Source organism: Rhinolophus sinicus, linkage group LG01 (assembly GCF_036562045.2).
Source record: "Rhinolophus sinicus isolate RSC01 linkage group LG01, ASM3656204v1, whole genome shotgun sequence".
NCBI lineage: Eukaryota > Metazoa > Chordata > Mammalia > Chiroptera > Rhinolophidae > Rhinolophus > Rhinolophus sinicus.
In genome coordinates this window covers 67,677,065-67,697,511 of record NC_133751.1, presented here as the reverse complement: position 1 = coordinate 67,697,511, position 20,447 = coordinate 67,677,065, and the positions used below count along the sequence as shown (strand labels likewise).

The window sequence follows — 20,447 nt, the reverse complement described above, 5'->3', positions numbered from 1 at the left end:
GTCCTGCATTTAGCCCATTAATTTCTAAAAGTGTTAATTAAAAACTTTTGATGCTGGTTTGAATGGAAAATATCTCAAAGAGTGTTTCCTTTATTGAAACACCAAGTTCCAAGTCTTGGATTATTAGGTTAAGCTCTGTCAGCAGTGAGACCAACATAAACGCTTTTCGTGCTATCTGCTTTGACAAAATAAATAATAACAATAATAATGTCAAATAGATGAAAAGGAAGAAGAGAAACTGTTTAGGTTGAAATTCTTATTTCAACGTACATATTTTTTAAAGGACTAAATTGAAAATCTGGGTCCCTGAATGTAGAACATATGATTTTTAAAAAGTCTTTTTTTTTCAACTCCTTACAGAACATTCAAATCACCCAATGTTCCAGGACCTGAATTTTTTATATTTTAAAATGGAGAAGGCTGCTTAAAATAAGTGAATCAGCTGCTAAGTGATTTCTCTCTGTCTCTTCCCCTACTCTCTTTTTCTAAAGGCTGAAAAAAAATGCTTAAAATGGTATGTGCAATTGATACGTGCTGCTTAAGAAGCTTAATATGATTACTGAGGACTCAGACTTTCTATTTAAAAATAAGATAGCTAGGGCAACAGAAACTATGAGTTGTGAGTATTCATTTTTTGGGAAGTGTGAGAAATATTCCTAAACATTTAATCCACTAAGCAAGTAAGGAGTGCAAAGAAGTTATTCACAGATTTCTTTGTCCTCCTGGAAACCTAGGGAAACCTGGGAAATCTAGAGAGCAATGTAGTATGTAAGGCGATAGTGTCACAGATGCTGGGCAGGAAGCGAACAAATGAAAAATCCATCTCTGCAATCCAACACTTTTGTGAAGTACTAAGCAAACCACCAAAACGTTCTGATTGGATTCTAAGACTGTTTTTCCAATTTTATTTTATTTTTAATTTATTTTTTTTATAGTTGACATACAATATTGTATTAGTTTCAGAAGTACAACATAGTGCTTTGACATTTATATACCTTAGGATGTGATCACCATGATAAGTCTAGTAACCATCTGTCACCATACAAAGTTATTATGATATTATTTACTACATCCCTGTGACTTTTTTTTAATAATTTTGAAGTTTGTACCTCTTATTACCCATCACCTTTTTCAGCCACCCCTCACCTACCTCTCCTCTAGCAACTATGAGTTTGTTCTCTGTATGAGCCTGTTTCTGTTTTGTTTTCTTTGTTCATTTATTTTATCTTTTAGATTCCACATATAAGTGAAATCATACGGTATCTGTATTCTCTGACTTATTTCACTTAGCATAATACCCTCTAGGTCCATCTAGGTTGTGGCAAATGGTAACATTTCATTCTTTTCTAAGGCTGAGCAATATTCATTATATATACCCCATCTTCTTTTATATCACATTCATCTATCGATGGGCACTTTGGTTGCTTCCATATGTTGGCTACTGTAATAATGTGGCAATGAACACAGGGGTACATACGTCTTTTTGAATTAGTACTTTCATTTTCTTGGGATAAATATCCAGAAGTAGAATCTTGGGTTGTATGGTAGTTCTATTTTCATTTTTTGAGGAAGCTCCATACTGTTTTCCATAGTGGCTGCACCAATTTGCAATCCCACCAACTATGCACTAGGGTTCACTTTTCTCCACATCCTTGTCAACACTTATGATTTGTTGACGTTTTGATACTATCTATTCTGACAAGTGTGAGGTGATGCCTAATTGTGGTTCTGATTTGCATTTCCCTGATGATTAGTGATGTTGAGCATCTTTTCATACGTCTGTTGGTCATCTGTATGTCTTCTTTGGAAAAATGTCTATTCAGATCTTCTGCCCAGTTTTTAATCAATTTGTTTTTCGATGTTGAGAAGCATGAGTTCATTATTTATTTTGGATGTTAACCCTTTATCAGATATATCATTTACAAATATCTTCTCCCATTTAGTAGGTTCTCTTTTTGTTTGATGATGGTTTCCTTCACTGTGCAAAAGATTTTTAGTTTGATGTAGTCCCATTTGCCTATTTTTTCTTGTTGACCTTGCCCAGGAAGACATATCCAAAAAAAAAAAAAATTATTGCTAAGACTTATGTTAAAGAGTTTACTGCCTACTGTATTTCCCCGAAAATAAGACCTAGCTGGACAATCAGCTCTAATGCATCTTTTGGAGCAAAAATTTACTATAAGACCCAGTCTTATAGTAAAATAAGACCGGGTCTTATATAATGTAATAAATAATATAATATCAGGTATAATATAATACCGGGTCTTATATTAATTTTTGCTCCAAAAGATGCATTAGAGATGATTGTCCAGCTAGGTCTTATTTTTGGGGAGACATGTTATGTTTTCTTCTAGGAATTTGATGGTTCAGTTCTTACATTTAAGTCTTTAATCTATTTTGAGTTTATTTTTGTATATGGTGTAGGAAAGTGATCCAGTTTTATTTTTTTTGCATGTATCTGACCAGTTTTCCCAACACCATTAATTGTAGAGAATATCATTTCCCCATTGTATATTTTTGCCACCTTTATAGTAGATTAATAGACCATGTAAGTGTGGGTTTATTTCTGTGCTCTTTATTCTGTTCTATTGATTTGTGCCTGGTTTGTGCTAGTACCATACTGTTTTGATTATTATAGCTTTGTAGTATAGTTTGAAATAAGGAAATGTGATACCTTCAACTTTGTTCTTTCTCAAGATTGCTTTGGCTATTCATGGTTTTTTGTGGTTTCATACCAATTTTAGGATTATTTGTTCTAATTCTGTGAAAAATGTCTTTGGTATTTAGATAGCGATTGCAGTGAATCTATAGATTGCTTTGGGTATTACATGTTTTAACATATTAATCCTTCCAATCCATTAACATGGTATATCCTTCCATTCATTTGTGCCATCTTCAATTTCTTTCATCAGTATCTTATTGTTTTCAGAGTACAGGTCTTTTACCTCCTTGCTTAAATTTATTCCTAGATATTTTATTCTTTTTGATGGACTTGTAAATGGAATTGCAAGTGAATTTCTCTTTGTGATAGTTTATTATTTGTATATAGAAACACAACAGACTGTATATATTAATTTTGTATTCTGCAACTGTATTAAATTCATTTATCAGTTCTAATTTTTTTTGTGTGGAGTCTTTTGGGTTTTCTATATATAATATCATGCCATCTGCAAATAGTGACAATTTTACTTCCTCTTTTCCAATTTGGATGCCTTTTACTTCTTTTTCTTTTCTAATTGCTGTGACTATGATTTCCAAAACTATGTTAATATAAGAGGTAAGAATGGGTATCCTTGTCTTGTTCCTAATCTTACAGGAGAAGCTTTCAGCTTTTCATCAGTAAGAACGATGTTAGCTTTGGGTTTGCCATACATACCTTTTGTGGTTTGCTGTTTTTCTTTAGTGTTATGTTTGGGCACCTTTCTCTTTACTTTTTGTATATCTTTTGTAGGTTTTAGTTTGTGGTTACCATGAGGTTCTCTATCTATTTATCTATCTATCTATCTATCTATCTATCTATCTATCTATCTATCTATCTATCTATCTACCTACCTAATCAGTCTCATTTAAGCTGTTAGGTAAGTTCTAAAATACTACCTTTTTACTCCCTCTTCCACACTTCACATTTTGATGTCATAGTTTAGATCTTTTTGTTTTGTTTTCTCCTAACTACTTATTGTAGTATAGTTGATTTTGCTGCTTTTGTCTTTTACAGATAAAGTTTCATACTAGCTTTCTAAGTAGCTGATCCATTGCCTTTATTAGTGAGATTTTTTTTTTTTTCTTTTGTATGTTTTCTTATTTCTGGTTATGGCCTTTTCTTTTCGGCTTAAAGACCCTTTAACAATTCTTATAAAGCCTATTTAGTGGTGATAAACTCCTTCAGTTTTTGCTTGCCTAGAAGAAAACTCTTTATCTTTTCTTCGATTCTAAACGATAGCTTTACAAGGTAAGAGTATGAGAGGTTGCAGATTCTTTCCATTCAGTACTTTAAATATATCTGGACTGAAAAGTTTTGCTGAGAAATCAACTGAGGGCTTTATGGAGTTTCTCTTGTATGTGACTAGGTGTTTTCCTCTTATTGCCTGCAAGAGTCTCTCTTTATTTTTAACTTTTTCTATTTTAATTATAATATGTCTTGGTGTGGATCTCTTTGGGTTCAACTTGTGTGGGACTCTCTGTGCTTCTTGGACCTAAATGTCTATTTCCTTCCCCAGCTTAGGAAAGTTTTCAGCCATTATTTTTTCAAATAGGTTTTCTCTCTCTCTCTCCCTTCTTTTTCTGAAAAGCCTATAAGGCAAATGTTAGTATGCTTGATGTTGTCATCAAGTTCCCTTAAACAATCCTTGTATTTTAAAATTCTTTCTGTTGTTCTGATTAGGTGACTGCCACTATTCTGTCTTCCAGGTTGATAATCCATTCTACTCTATTAATTAATTTGGTGTTGATTCCCTCTAGTATATTTTTTTCACTTCAGTTATTGTATTCTTCAGCTCTGGTTGGCTCTTTTTTTAACACTTTGTTAAAGTTTTCACTGTGGTCCTCTATTCTTCTTCCAAGATAAGCATCCTTTGATGTGCATCCTTGACTATTACTTTGAATTCTTTATCAGGGAAATTACTTATCTCCATTTAAGTTTTGTTTTTTGGGGGGGTGGGGGTTGCTCTTTCATTTGGAACATATTCCTGTATCTCTTCATTTTGTTTGCCTTTTTCTGTTTGTTTCTATGAATCAAATGAAACAGCTTCCTTTCCTGATCTGAAAGGAGTGGTGTTGTGTAGGAGCAACCTCTGTGTAGACTGCATATATTGGGTTGTTCTGGCAGGCTGCTGGAGCTGAAACAGGCATTTGCAGTGAGAAGGGTGCCCTGGTCTGCCATCTGACTGGGTCTTGGGTGGGTGACAGGTGTGGTAGCCCAGGGTGTGTGACTCCAGGGGCATCTTGGCAAGCCAGCTGGCAGAATCTAGGGCAGACACGAGCTGAGGTGTCCCAGGGCATGTGGCTCTGGGATCTCTGTGGCAGGCCAGCTGGCCATGATTAGGGCAAGTGCTGGCCTCATGGCCAGAGCACACTGTGGTGGCCTTGCAAGCTGGATAGAGCACTTGGGCCAAACTCCTACTTGCATTTATAGGTGGAAGGTGAATGTAAACAATGGTGCTCCCGGGCACCTGTGATCCTAGAGTGTTTCTGTAGATCAAGAGAGTTCTCTCATGCTCACCTGTTTGGCAGATCCTTTGGGCTTTGCAAATGGATCTTTCTCATGTATAGTCAAAGTGTCCTTTATTTTTATTTCTTAAATTATTTTTTGAGTTATAGTTGACATACAATATGATGTTTCAGGTGTAAAAGTGTAAAACATAGTGATTACACACTTAGAATACCTTACAAAGTGATCACCATGATAAGTCTAGTAATCATGTGCTGGGCACTCTTACATTGCTGTTTTATCACTGTTCCTCAGGGCAGGCAAGTCTGTGCAGGGCTCCCTCAGTGATATCCCTCATAATGAAGGCTGCCGCATAGGGTATCTCTTACCTTTCTCTATGTGGCCACTCTCTCGTTTGTTGTACATCAGCCCTCAGTTGTTCAGGAGGAATTGATCTATATGTAGGTACATATTAGGTGTGTCTGCAGGAGGAAGTGAGTTCAGAGTCTTCCTACACGACTATCTTGGACCCACCTCTTTCCAATTTTACTTTAATCATTCTCCACTCTTGTACAGGGGCCTGAAGCCTTGGACACTCAGTTTGTGAGATCCTAACAATTCATCTCACAGACACCCTTTTCTCTTTTATGTTTTAATACAGCTAACTTTCTGTACCTCCCACCCCTGTTTATTCATGCTGTCTGAAACATCATCTAATTCCTTGAAAGACCACAAGACTCTTTTTTTTGACCCTGAAGGTCTTCATCACTCTTATTCTTGTTTTGATCTATACATCTCAAAACAGGTTGAAATACTCCATAAAGGCTAAGAATTTAGGCAACTGTCCTTTCTTTCTCTCCCCAATCACAGTCTGCACTGACAGCAACCTCTTGCGACAGTCTGCAACGGGCTTCCCAGATGGATGTGACACGACAGTGATCTTTCAACAGCAACAACAATAACAACAATCACAATCACAATAACAAAAAACCTTCACTGTAAAGCACATAAGAGAAATATGTCGAGCAATAGAACTAAAACCCCCAAAGGGAAATAGACCTGAGCAAACCACAACGGTGAGTCTATTTGTTCACAAAACTGATGAGTTTTCCCTGGAGGAAATGGATCGGTGATATTGTCTATAACTGACTAGTAAATGTAAATTAACTAACAGATATGTAGCAAATGAGTAGATTTAAAGATGACTTCCATCTGAAATGATTTTTTGTTTTGTTTCTAGAGACCAAGTTTTTTGTTAAACTTAATCCTTACTCCCTTCCCGCTCCAGCAGCAGAAACATCTGGTTGGTTTTAGATTCCCCTTGGATTTCTAACTTCAAAGGGAATTATAAAGAATAACAAATTCATGTACCGGCACTAAAAAAAAAAAAGTTAAAGCAGCAGGAGAGAATGGTAAAATTGTCCTTATTTGACTGCTAGTGACAGGCGCCACAGGCAGAACTACGAGAAAAGACAAAGGCAAGATCACCGGTTGACAACCAGACTTCCTGGAAGGGATGGAGCTTTGGCTACATGCAAATATGCACAGGGCCCTTAGCGACATGTAAGGAGATTTGTCCTTGCTTAAATGAACAAAGAAAGTAAAATGAGTTAGAAGGTTTAAAAAGAAATGGATTCACATTTACCTGTCACATAGTAAGCATCAACAAAAGTTTGTTTAAAGAATGACCTGGAGAAAATCTTAAAGATTCACTTATTCTCTGGGGTTTCTATTTGATCTTCAGAAAACTGTGTGAGTTCTGATTCTACTCAGGGATGGATAAGCCATGCCAGAAATAACTCAGGCTTCTAAGAATCCACTAGACCAATCATGTTCAACTAAAAGATTAAAAGACCCCATGTCCAAGGGTCTCTAAAGTAGTCTCTGTCTTTTCCTTGCTATGGATCCTTATTATCAAAGGATGGCCAGAAATCAAAGTCCTCCAGGAGTAGAGACATCGGGTTTGAATAAAATATTGATATTTATATTTGTTCTAAGTTGTGCTTGACATCTCTTTATAGAACTGGATTTATCTTTCTCCTCTGTCATTTTCCTAGCAAAACGAAAACACCCTTCTTAGAGTGCAGCTCTTGATGTAATCACACATTAGAAAATGAGAACAGTTAGAGAAAGTACAACTTTGCCATTGTAATTACCTCTTACAAACAGCCTTTCCTCTTTCCTGTTTCATGTGCAATGCGGAAAGCAACAACAATAAAAATAAACAAAGACATGATTAACCAATCAACTTGTTTGTAGACAAAGAGCAAGTAAGAGTTAAGGGCTAAAATGTCTTTAAATAATGAATTACAAAAGTCTTTAAACTTAGTATTCAGAGGTTACAGATCCCCACACCACAAATACATAGTTGATTCACAAAGTGGCCATCAAAAACCCAGAAAGCAAATTACTTTTGACCAAAAAGTGTACATCAACAGCACATTAAGAATATTTCATAGAGTAGGATAGAACAAATAGAACCAATTCTCTATGGAAGCTAGCAAGGTCGACTAATAGAGCAGTTCATTAGTCAAAAGAGAAGACCATATTCAGTGCACGTTCTTTATATCAGAGCTTTTACACAATCCCTAGTGAAGGGGGACAAAAATGAAAACTTTTCCTTAGCATTTCCAGTGTAAAAGTACGGAGCTGGCTGCAAAATCATCTCCTTGAATATCTTTGCCATGAGTGAGGGTTTCACCTTCCCTTGTAACTGTAGGTGAAACAGAGTCACCAATCATCTCAGTAAGAGAATGCCAAAATCCCCATCCTTATGATAATTTTGCATGATGGTGTGTTACACAGCCAATAAAATTTATCCAGAAAATATGCCAACTTTATGAAACATACATCTGATGACATGAACAAACCATTTTTCTCTTTTGCAACTATCTGTGTCTTCAGGTCTAAAATGAAAATCTAGGCTTGATGGAGGTATTTGTAAAGGATTCCCTGCCCTATGTAAGTAGAATCATCCAACCATGATTCTGAACTTTAACTAGGCGGAAGGAGGTAGAAGATATGGAATATGAGTTTATTCCAAGAAATGTTGTTTTATAGCTTGAGGATACATACGGTCACAAATGTAACAACAACTGAACAAACACCAGACCCAAAGACTAAACATAAGGAAATGCCACAACAAACATACCAAGAGACAAATACTATCATTATAATAATTATTATGGCTATTATCATGACGAGGCATTGATAGTTCACTTGGACATAATACAGAATACATTAGCTAGAAAGAACCATGGGTGAATTTATTATTCTCTTTAAAGGCAGTTCATATCCTATATGACATAATCTACATAATCCAATACCAACAGGTCAGAAAAGGATGCAGTAAGAAGTGAAGACTTACACTTTTATTTCAGTTGTTGTGTTATCAATATCAATCTTAAAATAATGATGAAAAGGCTAGCTGTTTTAAAATATGTGTATTATGGGTTGTGGTAAGTTATCCCTGCAGCTTTAACATAGTATAGTGGCTAATTCCCACGTAGGAATTTCTTGGAATACCTGCCCCAGTGCCAAGCCATTAGATTCATTCCCGACCTTTTGAGGACATTTTAATGATGGTAATGCCAGGCCAAGGGTAAAGGAGAAACAGAGTTGATCAGTAGACTGTGGGGAAAAATGAAATGGAAAAAAAAAAGAGAGTTTCTATTGCTTATACTATCCATTCTGGCCAATTTTACAGATGTTTTCTGTTTGCTTGGGGTAGTTTATTGCTTATGTTATTTCTTTTCTTTCTTTTTTCCCCCCCATGTGCTTGCTTCTACCAACTTTGGCTGAAAATATTTTGTATGTGTCTGTACTGTAAACTCTCGTATTTTTCTACAGATTTATTATGGTGGAGAAGCTCCTTTTTTTTTTTTTTTCCTTCCCCAAGGGATAGGCACATCAATATTCTAGCTACTCACTTTCGAGGCCAATGGAAAATGTGTTCCTAAGATTGAATAGACCTGAGTAACACATAAATTCAGTTTATACTGATGCAGTATGTTACAGTTACTCACATCCTGAATTTCTGATGAGTGGAACACACCTGTTGGATGACACGCTGCTACTGAATAGTCACTGGCCTTCAATTCAAACACAGAGGCAGGACAAACCCTAACTGTAGGTGCTCTATGGAGAGCCTAATTTGTGCGGCACATTCCTCATTTGTGGAGCTCTGAATGTAAAGGATCTAGTGTGGCCATGAAGAGCTGGCTCACAGAGCGTTCTTCAAATATTCTTAGAATAAACTAGAGCAAAACATACAGGCACATAGGGAGGGCCCTCTGTCTTGCAACAGGCCACCTCCCTCTACTCCCACTTCCCAAACATAGTGCTTTTTAAAACAAACAAACAAAAAATTCCGATTATTCATATATAATTCCTCCTTTTTCAGATTTCATAAATTCTTACTTAGGAAGAAATCTTCCATGTCGGCCACGAATTCTTTAAAAATTATACACTTTTAAATCCAGTGTTACATTTGGTTTAAGTAGGTTCACCATAGCTATCTATTAGGTTGGTGCAAACATAATTGTGGTTTAAAAGGTTAAAAATAATTGCAAAAACCACAATTACTTTTGCACCAACCTAACAGTATGGGTTGGGTAAGCCATATTGGACTTCCAAGTAGTCAATGTTTTCCTTTCACCTCAGATACAGAATTGTTTATAACATGACATATATCTAATAATGAGTAAAATTAATACTGCATAAATCTAGCATGAAAATTATCATCCTCAATTTGAGGCCAGTAGAGAAAGTATCCCCTTCCCCCAAAAAATAATAGTTCTTCCAGGAAACCTGGCCAAATCTGTGAGATGTCTTTCTAGTCAACCAAACTGCCCTTTAGCTTACAGATGTGCCTAAGAACATTATGAAACACACTGATAAGATTTTATGATCAATTGTTACATGTTAGAAAACCTGATGGCAGTATACTCAGAAGAAGATACTCCTATATACAATGAGTAGAACTATTTTTCTGAATGTTTTTTAATATTAACATACAAAAGAGTCCTGATGGGCCTGAAATATTGGTGGACTAACTGTTATGATGTCTGGGGTTTGCTTCAAAGTAACATGGCAATAGCTCGGGAAAATGATAGGTCAAAGTTAATCATTGTGCAAGCTGGGTGATGGGTATATTGGAGTTCAATGTAGTAATATGTCTACATTAATGTATTTTCAATTTTTCATAATAAAAGTTTGAAAAATATATACTGATTTGAACTTTCATTTGTTTGCTCATTATTTATTGATTGATTCATTTACTCTTCATATGCAAATTATTGTGGAAATGTAAACAGTAAAAAAAAAGAAAAAAGAAAAAAGGACAAAAAAACCAAAGAACAAAACAATGCTCTTTTTGGACATGTAGGTTAAGTAAGCTATTCCTGTTCCTGAATAATATGTATTTCTTTAAAATGATGTTTATAAAGACTATATAATTACATGTAGAATTCTTAGGTTAAATTTTGAAAGCAGAACACAAAATTATATAGAAAGTATGATTACAGCATGTTTTAAAAAATATGTCTTCAGGGGAAAATGAGAGTAAGGAAATATATCAAATGGTTATTAATGATTGGATTTAAATTATAGAAATAATTACTTTAATTTTTCTTCATTTTACTCCTATGTGTTTTTTCAAATTATTTTTAATGAGCATGTATCATTTTAAAATGAAAATAAATATTTATTCATTAGTGGATAAGATGCGCTCTGCTTTCCCAAGGAGCTTTTCATTTACTAAAACAGAGAAACTGCAAACATACAGCATTGCCCTGCTACTTTAAATCTTTATACCTACAAGGGAAATACACCCACAGGAAAAGAAATGTCAATACAGACTTTATCTGATCATAGAAACATAAAGAGCTTTCTGTGTGTTGGATAGAAACATGGGAGGAACTGGCTTCTTTGCAAGCCAGAAAGAGTGTGAAATTCAGGCCATTTTGTGATGAGATCATTTTGCAATGAATGCAAGGGGAGCCACAATTTAAAGTTACCAAATAAGCCTGTTCCTTGAGCTCCTGATGCTCACGCAGATATGAGTTTCTCCTTCAGCAGCATAACAAGTAAAGCATGGGAGTGGGAGTGGGGAGGGAGTGGAGTTGTAATCCTAAGGCTTGTGGTCTTCACTAGCAAGACGGGTATGTTCACAGGAGCAGAGATACATGTGCAGCAGAATTCGAGACAAAAATACAGTGACAACCAGGGACTATGTGCAACGGATATGAAAAGTCCCTGTTAGAAAGCTATCATTACCCCAAGAGATTATTTTCCTCATTTTATGCACATTCATATACAGTGAAGTCGAAAGTATAACTTTTAAAGGTTTGGATGAATATGAAGTTCATGACTAAACAGGCCTGGCGGTAGCCAGGCAGAATCTCGTCAGTTGCCAGACAAGTCACCCTTTCCCTGCTCCTGCGTCTCCAGTATATTTGCCAATGCTGAATATGCAGGCCAACCTCTAGCAAACTCAGCTCTTTCCGGCTGTCTGACTTGATGCTCTACCTATATACTTTCAGTCCTGACCTGCACCCTCTTCCCGACCACTGAAATCTCAAGATTTCTAGAAGGCACAACAGCAACCTTTTGGAAATGATCAATTCTCCGTAAAAGACACACAGACCTCAGAGTTTCAAACATATGCTCGCTTGCAGCCCTGGTCTTGGACCTCCTACAGAGCTGGTAAAGGATTTGGGGAAGGATTTCACGTTCCTAAATAACATGGTTCCCTTCTGTTCGTGGGTGTACATATTTGATTTCAAGTGGTCATATTTGATTTCAAGATTGATCCAAATGAAGCAAGTATATTTTAAATTGGCAGCATGTCATCAAATTATAAAAGGTAGTTCAAAGCATCACAAAATATGTTTGGAGGATTTTGTGTTTGTTTAATGCCAAAGCATCTAATGTTCCATATGGGCAATGTCAGTCCCCAACTTCACTATATCACCCTTTCTTGTCCACAGAGGTGTCACTTTTGGAAATATATATGTATTCTTGGAGAGTCTTCCAAACAAATCTTTTGAATACTTCTACCCACGCGTGGCAAAATCATTGTAAAATGTTTGTTGAAATCTGTGATAATAGGTTCTTCGGATCACAGTTTCTTACCATTCTAAAATGATGGTATTACAAAAATGAACAAATAAATAGGATATGAAATGTATACCCTTCACCAATGTCAAAATATGTTCTGCTCAACTTTTGTACTTGAGATGGTGGACTCTCCATACCTTTAGGTCTAATTCTTTCCAAGGCTGGGAGAAATAACACTTGACTTCTTTTCACCTCAATATTTTGGATTGCCATTTAGAGATTCTGAAAGTTACTTACCAGACAGCAATGTCGAGTGAGGACTATTCAGTTAGTGATGGTGAAACATTCTGAAATGAAAAGAGTACCATAAATGCTAGGTATTTAATAGATGTCTGACAACACGGTAATCATAGAAAATAACCCATTTACTTCTCACTTTGGGACACTGACTTGGTGATACTATATAAAAAGTAACAGATGCTTCCCTTTGAAAATGAAAATACAAGTGTGCACTGAGAAAGCGGCTTTTGGAGCCGCCTGCATGTTTAACTTGAAGGGCTCTAACCAGTTGTGAATGACTGGCTGCCCATTGCTGTAAGTCATTGCAACTTGTGTCGAGAAAGTTATGTCTTATGGTTAATTATCCATGGTCTGTTTTTTAAAGAAATAAACCATTGTGAACCACCAGGATTTGCAGCTCCATTTGAACTTTACTGTACTTCTGATTAAACATTTTGTAAACAAAAACAAACTTTTTTTTCCCCTTGCTTTTGGTTGTTTGTTACTTGTGTTCTAGATATAAATATTGTGGCAATGGTTGGAGAACAAGCTATGGATTATTTACCCCTGGCTGCATGAATTGTGAGTTACTGGCCTTATCCTCCTTCATGAGTATAAATAAATGTATAGTATTATATTCTTAGTCCTGGAAGGCAAATGGAATGAGTGAACTGAAACCTTTTGAAACCAAACCCTTTTATGCTAAGTCACAAAGCAACAAAACAAACCCCAAATTAACATTTAAAAAGCTTCTACTGTGGAGCAACAAAATCCCCAAATATTATATAATCTGCATTTTAAAAATTGCATGCTTAACAAGCAGCAGTTTATCAATAATTCTACACGCTTCTCTTTTTATTGCTTTTATAATTTAGAAGCCATAGGTGGTTTTACCAGAGATCACCTCCCATCCCCAATATTACCAGAATGAGGTCTTGAAAATAACCAGCATAACTAAAGCCAAAATTAGTTTAGAAAGGTCAGGAATTATTGTAGCTAAAAGTAATGAAACACTCACTACTGGGGGTGCCAAAAAATGTATACACATTTAAGAAAGGAAAAAAACTGTATTAAAATTGTAATACTCAATATACACTGATAACGAAAGATGAATAGAAGTCACGTGCATACATTTTTTTGGCAGTTCTGGTATATTAAAAACAAAACAAAACAAAACAAAACAAAAACTCCATGTAAAATTTGTCTATAGTCATCATCCTAGAACCTATGAAATAAAATGAAGTCTAAAATATAATTGTCCACAGAAAACAAGAAAAGACAGGATCAAAGGACCCTGTGGCAGAACACAATGGGAGTATATTTGAGACCCAGAATCATAAGTACCTAACATTTTTGCATATGAAACTTAATGGGGATCACCAAAGTAGCTAGCCCCCACATTTTTTAAATGACCCAATGGCCCATGCAGCATGGAGGACCTCCATGAAAAATATAAATTTGCTTTTTGCAATTTGCTACTTTTATAAAGACAGAAACAGAATAATAAGGGCTTTCTTATCAAATGGGATGATCTGTCCATTTCTGAAGCTTGGAGCGCTCTGTATCCTATTGTATCTTACTCCTTTATTACTCGCATGGTGTACTGCTTACCTGATTAAGTACTATGAGGGAACAGACATAGCAGTTTCCCTCACCAGTTCACCAAAATATGGTAAAATATCTGTGAAGCAGCTACTATGTGCAGGGGACAACTAGAGTGATTGTGTTTGAGAAGGTAAGTCAGTGACTGAGGTTCTTGTTGCAGCCTTTAAAAGTATCTATTACTACTGCCAACAACAACTAGAAGCAAGGTTGACATAGTTGTGAAGGACTTTTGAAAAATTAGAAAATATTTAAAACTCTCCCTAGCTTATTGCCTGCCCTAGAAATAGAAAGCTTAGGCCTGCCAGCCCTTCCTAACCCTGGATCCCATATAGTAAAAGAAAAAGTGTGAGTAGCCTATATGTTCCTAGGGCCGGGGCTACAATTGAAAATGAGGGGTGAAATGAACTAGTGGGCATCCATTGGACGCTGAAAGGCCAATACTGCCCTAAGTATGGTTCAGAGAGTGTAAAAATTAACCAAGATGAAAATGGAAGTGATTCTGACAAACTGAGGCAGGAAAAAAAGTTCAAAGATGTTTTACTCAAAGATATTTCCCTCTATTTCTTTGGTAACCAGATGCCTTCAACATATTTTTGACAACTAAAAAAACTACTCTGGAGTCCTAATTTTTCTTTTAAAGCCAGGCAACCTGTTTGAAAATCAGGGTATTCTATATGACTTTCTATATACAGAACTACACACCAAAGATAAGTGCTTGGTTACAGATGATTAATCACGTTAAATTCATATTATAAAGAATATACTCTATGTCGTTCAGAATTCATCTTGATAATCAGGGACATATATACAAAATTGCATATGGGAATCCAAACTTAGCTATAACCCATGTAGAGGGATACACAGAAAAAATATACCTGTGAATATGATTTCCTGGCTTTAACCAGTCTTTAAACTAGAATATGCTGAACAATCTTCATTATTTTTCTACAAACAAATTCTTCTGAGCTATAGATTCTTTTTTTAAGAGGAATTTTTTTTTGAGCTACAGATTCTTTTAAGGAAAAAAGCAGAAAGAAAATGTATTTATAAAATACGCATACACACACATACATACATACATATGTATTTTCCACATATACCAGCTTACTCATTATTCATATTAGGACAACCAATGATGTCTCCATGTCATCAGAAATATAGAGACATGACAATCCCAATGATGTTGATTACTCAGTTGTTACAACAGAGAGCAACACATTCAGACAACAAAACCTGAAAAACCAGATGAAATGCTCCTGGCTTTGAGTTTTATCTTTATACACCAGATTTTTCCATACAAAAGGAATCCTAAATTCTAACACATAAGGTAAAGCTAAATAAACTAGGAAATAGCCTGGATCTTTTTGAAAAAGTAAAGGAAAACTCACCTCTTACCTTCAGTAACATCAAATAAACCCATGTCCCATGACCTTACCAACCAGAAGTAACGTATGACCTAAAGGAATGATGCTGATCCCAAATATACTGAGATGAAGTGTCTCAGTAGTTCCTACTCAGATCCATGCTCTCTCCTTCCTACTGTCATCTTTTCTGATTGCATTGAGAACAATCCGAGTTATCACCACCACCCCTCACGCGCCTGATTTAGCTTTCTTGTGGCAGATAACAATGCCTAGTGATGTGCTCTCTACCATTTTGTATCCATGTTACAACCATTTATAGGCAGAAACTAAAAAGGAAGAAAAAAAATAAAGCCCCAAATCCTTCCAACATCCCTCATCAGACTAATGCTTCATTCCCTGAGGATATCAGTCAGTTAAGTGAAACAAAACACTACAACAGGGAAGGAAGACGGATAAACCTCATACAAATCTCACTGTGTTCCCATTTAAGCTGGGAAAAGAGTTACTCCCATGAAAAAGTTGGGGGTGTGGGAATGGGGTGAAGGGCTACAAAGAGAAAGAGAGAGAGAAAAAAAAATACCTTTTATTATACATTTGAGACTTAAAGGCGGTACAATAAATCAAATGGGTGTTCCAGGGAGTAGTGTAACAGAAAGTTCTAAATGAGAGTTCCAGAAACTACAGGTCCTTACAAGGAACTGCTGCTTAGGGGATGGATCTATAGGAAGTTTGAATTAAGTGTCTCTGCTGTAGCATCTAGATGTTTTCTCTTTCATTATGAGTTTGGAGTTTAAATATACTTTGTCATGAGAAAAAACACAAAACATTAGAGCTTTGTACAACCCCCAAAGAGAAAAAGCAAGAGAAAGACAGGGTTTATATAACCAGCTTTTTACATAAATATTACATCAGGATACATTTCAAATGAAAACACACACACACACACAGCCGTCTTATCCTCTTTCTATTTTAAAATTCATCCCATACTTTAAATTTTGTTGATTTTTCATAAAATAAGTAAAATCCAAGTCAGCATTAAACACCTCAGAATAATTTTAGTCTTATGTTACCTGGAAAATGTACCACATCATGGAGGGTCACAGAAATCCTGTTTTAAAGCCAGTTAAGGCACTGTCAATTATGGGATGTTTTGCTGCAGCCTAGGGCAACTAGAAATGGCCATAGATGTTAACTAACTCCCTTTTCAACAGTCTGAGAAAAGGGAAAAAAAAAACTGTAAGTTTCCCCATCTGTTATTTCCTTTTTTTTTTCTTTTTGGCTGTGGAAAAGTAAAATTATGCAAGAGCTTTTGAATGTAAAGGCTGTGTGTGCTTTTTCCCTTTTTGTCTCTGTGTACCGGTTTTGTGATGTTGCGTAACTGAGTAGGCGGTTAGCGTTTACTATTGATTTACACTATGCCATCTAATGAATTCAGAACACTAAAAAGAAAGGAGTGGGAGGGGGATGGAGGAAAAAGAAAAAGAGAGGAACAGGGAGAGAAAAAAGGAGGCACGGAGGGTAGAAAGAGAAAGAGCTCATTTGCAGAAACAATGCCAATGCCTGGAATAGTTTCATTCTTATTCCCTCTAGCTCTGACTTTTGATTATTGTTCGAGTCTCAGAAAAAAAATGGGCTTGAGCTAGTGACCCCAATATTCCAATCTTATTTCTAATGAGGATTACTGGCAGGTGAATGTCTGAAAGTACTAATGTGTCAAATTACTTGATAGCAATTGCACTTAACTGTCAGACTTCTCCATATGCACCTATTTATCATTCTCTCTATGCGTTTGTGACTCTGTGATAGCCAGTGCTATGGCCCAACTAGCTTACCTAGTCACAATTATTATTTGCAAAGTACGCATCAGGCCAAAGAGGAATATGTTCTATTTTCCCCATCTCCTTTAAAGGTGTATAAAGAATGCATTTAGAAATCTTTGAAAAGGTCACTATTTTACTTTGGAAGAAAGACACGCCACAAATTATTTGTCTAAACAGAACAGCCCAATAGAGGATAATGAAAGAGAAATGGGTAAAATGAGGAACGGTTCTAAACCGATGAACAATACTTGTGAAAGAAATTTGAATAACTCCTTATATTTTGGCTATGGCGAGCCCTTAAAACTGAACGTTGGATCTTGATGATAACAGCCTTCGGAGGCTGCTCCCTCCATGCTTCCCGCACCGCACAATGAGTCCCAAAGCTTAGGCCAGAAAGTGAGGGTGAAGTCAACGCTGCTGTTAGGCACAGGCCCTTCCAGCTCCTGAGTGACCTCCCATGGCTGAGAAGAACCACTAAGGTGAGGAAGAGAAACAGAAGTGCTCTTTCTTAGCAGCCAGCGAGAGACCAAGGCAGGGGGTCTTCCTGGACGTGGGTTTGTAAATGGAGACTAGGGAAGATCACGGGATCACCCAAAGGAAAGAACAGAAGTCAGTGTTTCATTTCTGATCATCCAACAATCTCTCTTCAGCCATTTTCACTTAGGAAATAGTAAAGATGCCTGTGCCACCCATTTGTCAGGAATGCGTTAATGACCGATGGCTGCGGGCACACAGTTTATACCGACCACCTAGCATAGTGCTTGGCACGGTCCCTGTGCTCAGCAAATATTTGTTGAAGTAGTAAGACGATTATGGGAAAAACATCTCTGCAGGAAAGGTATACTAGAAAAGCCTCAGGAAAATATATTCCAGTGATTCAGAGGGAATCTTAGGCTGCACTTAGGCTGCAGACACAAAACAATGATGTAGAGGAAGTATCAGTTGTTTGAGGGGCAGTTGACTTCAGTTCCATTTTATTAGGAAAAAGCTTAACAAAATTATAACACTGATAACATCAGCAAAGTTTTGTGTTCATTTCCACCCGCCTTTCTGGACTATTTTTCATTTCAGTTGTGGGCACAAAAAAGTCCATTTTAATTTTCATGGACACATTCTAAAGGAAAAGTCATGAGTTATCAACATAATTCATCTTTAAAAAAACACTGAGAAGAATGTAGGCATTTAGTAATGGGAGAGAACATACCTTTTTGTTGAAGGGCAAGGCAGGTTGAGTTTTGATTAGGTTATGCAAATTTAAATTAATGGAAGGGCAACCAAGAATGTACTGATTTCCATTTTCTTGGTTAAACAGGAGGAGTTTTATGAGAAAAAAATTCTGGATTAGAAAATCAGAAATGCCATCTTTCAGTTAATGGGAGAATAAGACCTTCAGAGAAAGAGTTGCAAGTGGAATCTTTCGAAAGTTCCAGTTGAAGATTCAGCTAAAAGCAAGTTCGGCAATGGTAGCCATAGTACTTTTTACAAAGTGGGGCTACCATCTTGTTAACTCATATACAACTAAGCACATACATTTCAGTCAAAACTTTCAAAAAGTTTTGTTTTTTAAACTAGTCAGTGGTATAATCTAACCAATCTCAGCAATTTTCTTCAATAAGCATCCTGGCAGTATGTCAACAAGGCCTTCCCGAGTGCCTCTTCATTTCATGGATTCTTAAAAGCAGATGAGAACTTGTCTGGCCTCCTTGTTGTATATATGAAGATTCTGAAGCTCAGACGGTAATTTTCACAAGGGAATATATTTTAAGACAGATCGAGGACTAGTATTTAAAGCTTGCAATTCATTTCTTCACAGCATAGAATAACTCAAAGATGTATAAATTCAATATTAGTTTAAATGCCATAGAGAAAGATTTCAAAGAATTCTTTTGTAAGATAAGGAATCCTTATGTTATGTAAAATGATCACCTCAACATTATCTTATATTTAACTTCATGTTTTATCTTTACTCCAAGTCTCCTTTCCTCCTCTTTTCCTTCCTCCTCTTATTCTTTGGATCTTCAGAGAGAATAATTTTTCTTCTGTTTCTAGCTCATTTATGCCCATTCCTGATCTCAAATTCTTCCCTTTCTCTCATTTTGCATCTGTTTCTCCAACTTTTGTTTATTACTTCTCCTCATAAATATCAGTTTTTGTTGTCCTTAACGTGCTTTGAGATCCTCAAGAAATCATAAAGGAAGAAAATGTTTTAATTGCATATTATACAATAAACAGGCCTTTGGTATATAGTTAACTTTTAGAAAGAGGAAAGGTCTGCAACAAGACTGACCACCTGAGGATAAGCTACAGCTACAGGCTGAGCCAGAGGTTACAGCTGTCCAGACCTCCGCATTGTCAGTAAGCCGACTGGGGCTAGTGTGACAAGGACCCTCATCACAGATGGAGAGCAAAGTCTCATGATCGCTAGACCACTCATTTCCCATTACACCAGGTAAAACCTTTCTTTTCCCCTTTTCTTTCTTTCCCTTCCGAAGACACAGCTAGTTTGAGACTAGTTATGGCACAGCAGGTGGAGATCCAGAGAAATCCTAGTGGTGTAAGATGGCTTAACAATACTGGCAAAACTCTCAATTCCAAACAAAGTCAGAAAGAGTTGCATAGCAAAATTGCAGTTACACAGAAAGTGAAATCTGGGGAGGTTAAAAGAGAACTCGGACATGAGAAAGAGATTTCTGGGTAACAGGGACATGGCTCCCAAATCACTGTCATTGAGACGGTGTCACTGTTTCCCTTCTAAACCTTAACTCTTGCAAGGGTTCACAATTGAGCTAAAACAATCAGCTCTAGGCTGAAAGAGCTCCAGATATCTTAGAGTGGGAGGTATTTGTTTCCTCCATATTCCTTAAAAAAACAAAATATACAGCAATTATTTAGCAATTTCAAAGACATTTGGATGCTGACCACACACCTTTCCCTAAAATATTGTACATGTTAATTAAGGGGCCTAATTTATAGTGAGCCAAGGTGAGCAACGTCCACTGCGGAATGAAGGACATGAACTTGGTATATGAATGGGCAATAAAAGGATGCTCTATTATTTTAAAAGGCTTAATGTACGTCACTTGGATGGATATTTCATCCCACTTTATTGATGAGAATAGAATGTCAGCCACACTTTGTTGAGAAGTCTCCCACTCCTCTTTGCTAACTAGAAAA

General features: G+C 36.4%; 1 protein-coding gene across 13 annotated transcripts in view; it reads right to left on the bottom strand.

Annotated features, from left to right (window-relative positions):
• The window catches only part of ZBTB20 (zinc finger and BTB domain containing 20), a 779,143-nt gene that overhangs the window by 353,747 nt on the left and 404,949 nt on the right, over nucleotides 1-20,447 (bottom strand). For all 13 annotated transcript variants that reach the window (XM_074331585.1, XM_019734851.2, XM_019734862.2 and 10 more), the window contains one exon: nucleotides 12,503-12,552. The gene's annotated coding sequence lies outside the window, so the exon portion shown is untranslated. The remainder of the gene's footprint in view (nucleotides 1-12,502; nucleotides 12,553-20,447) is intronic.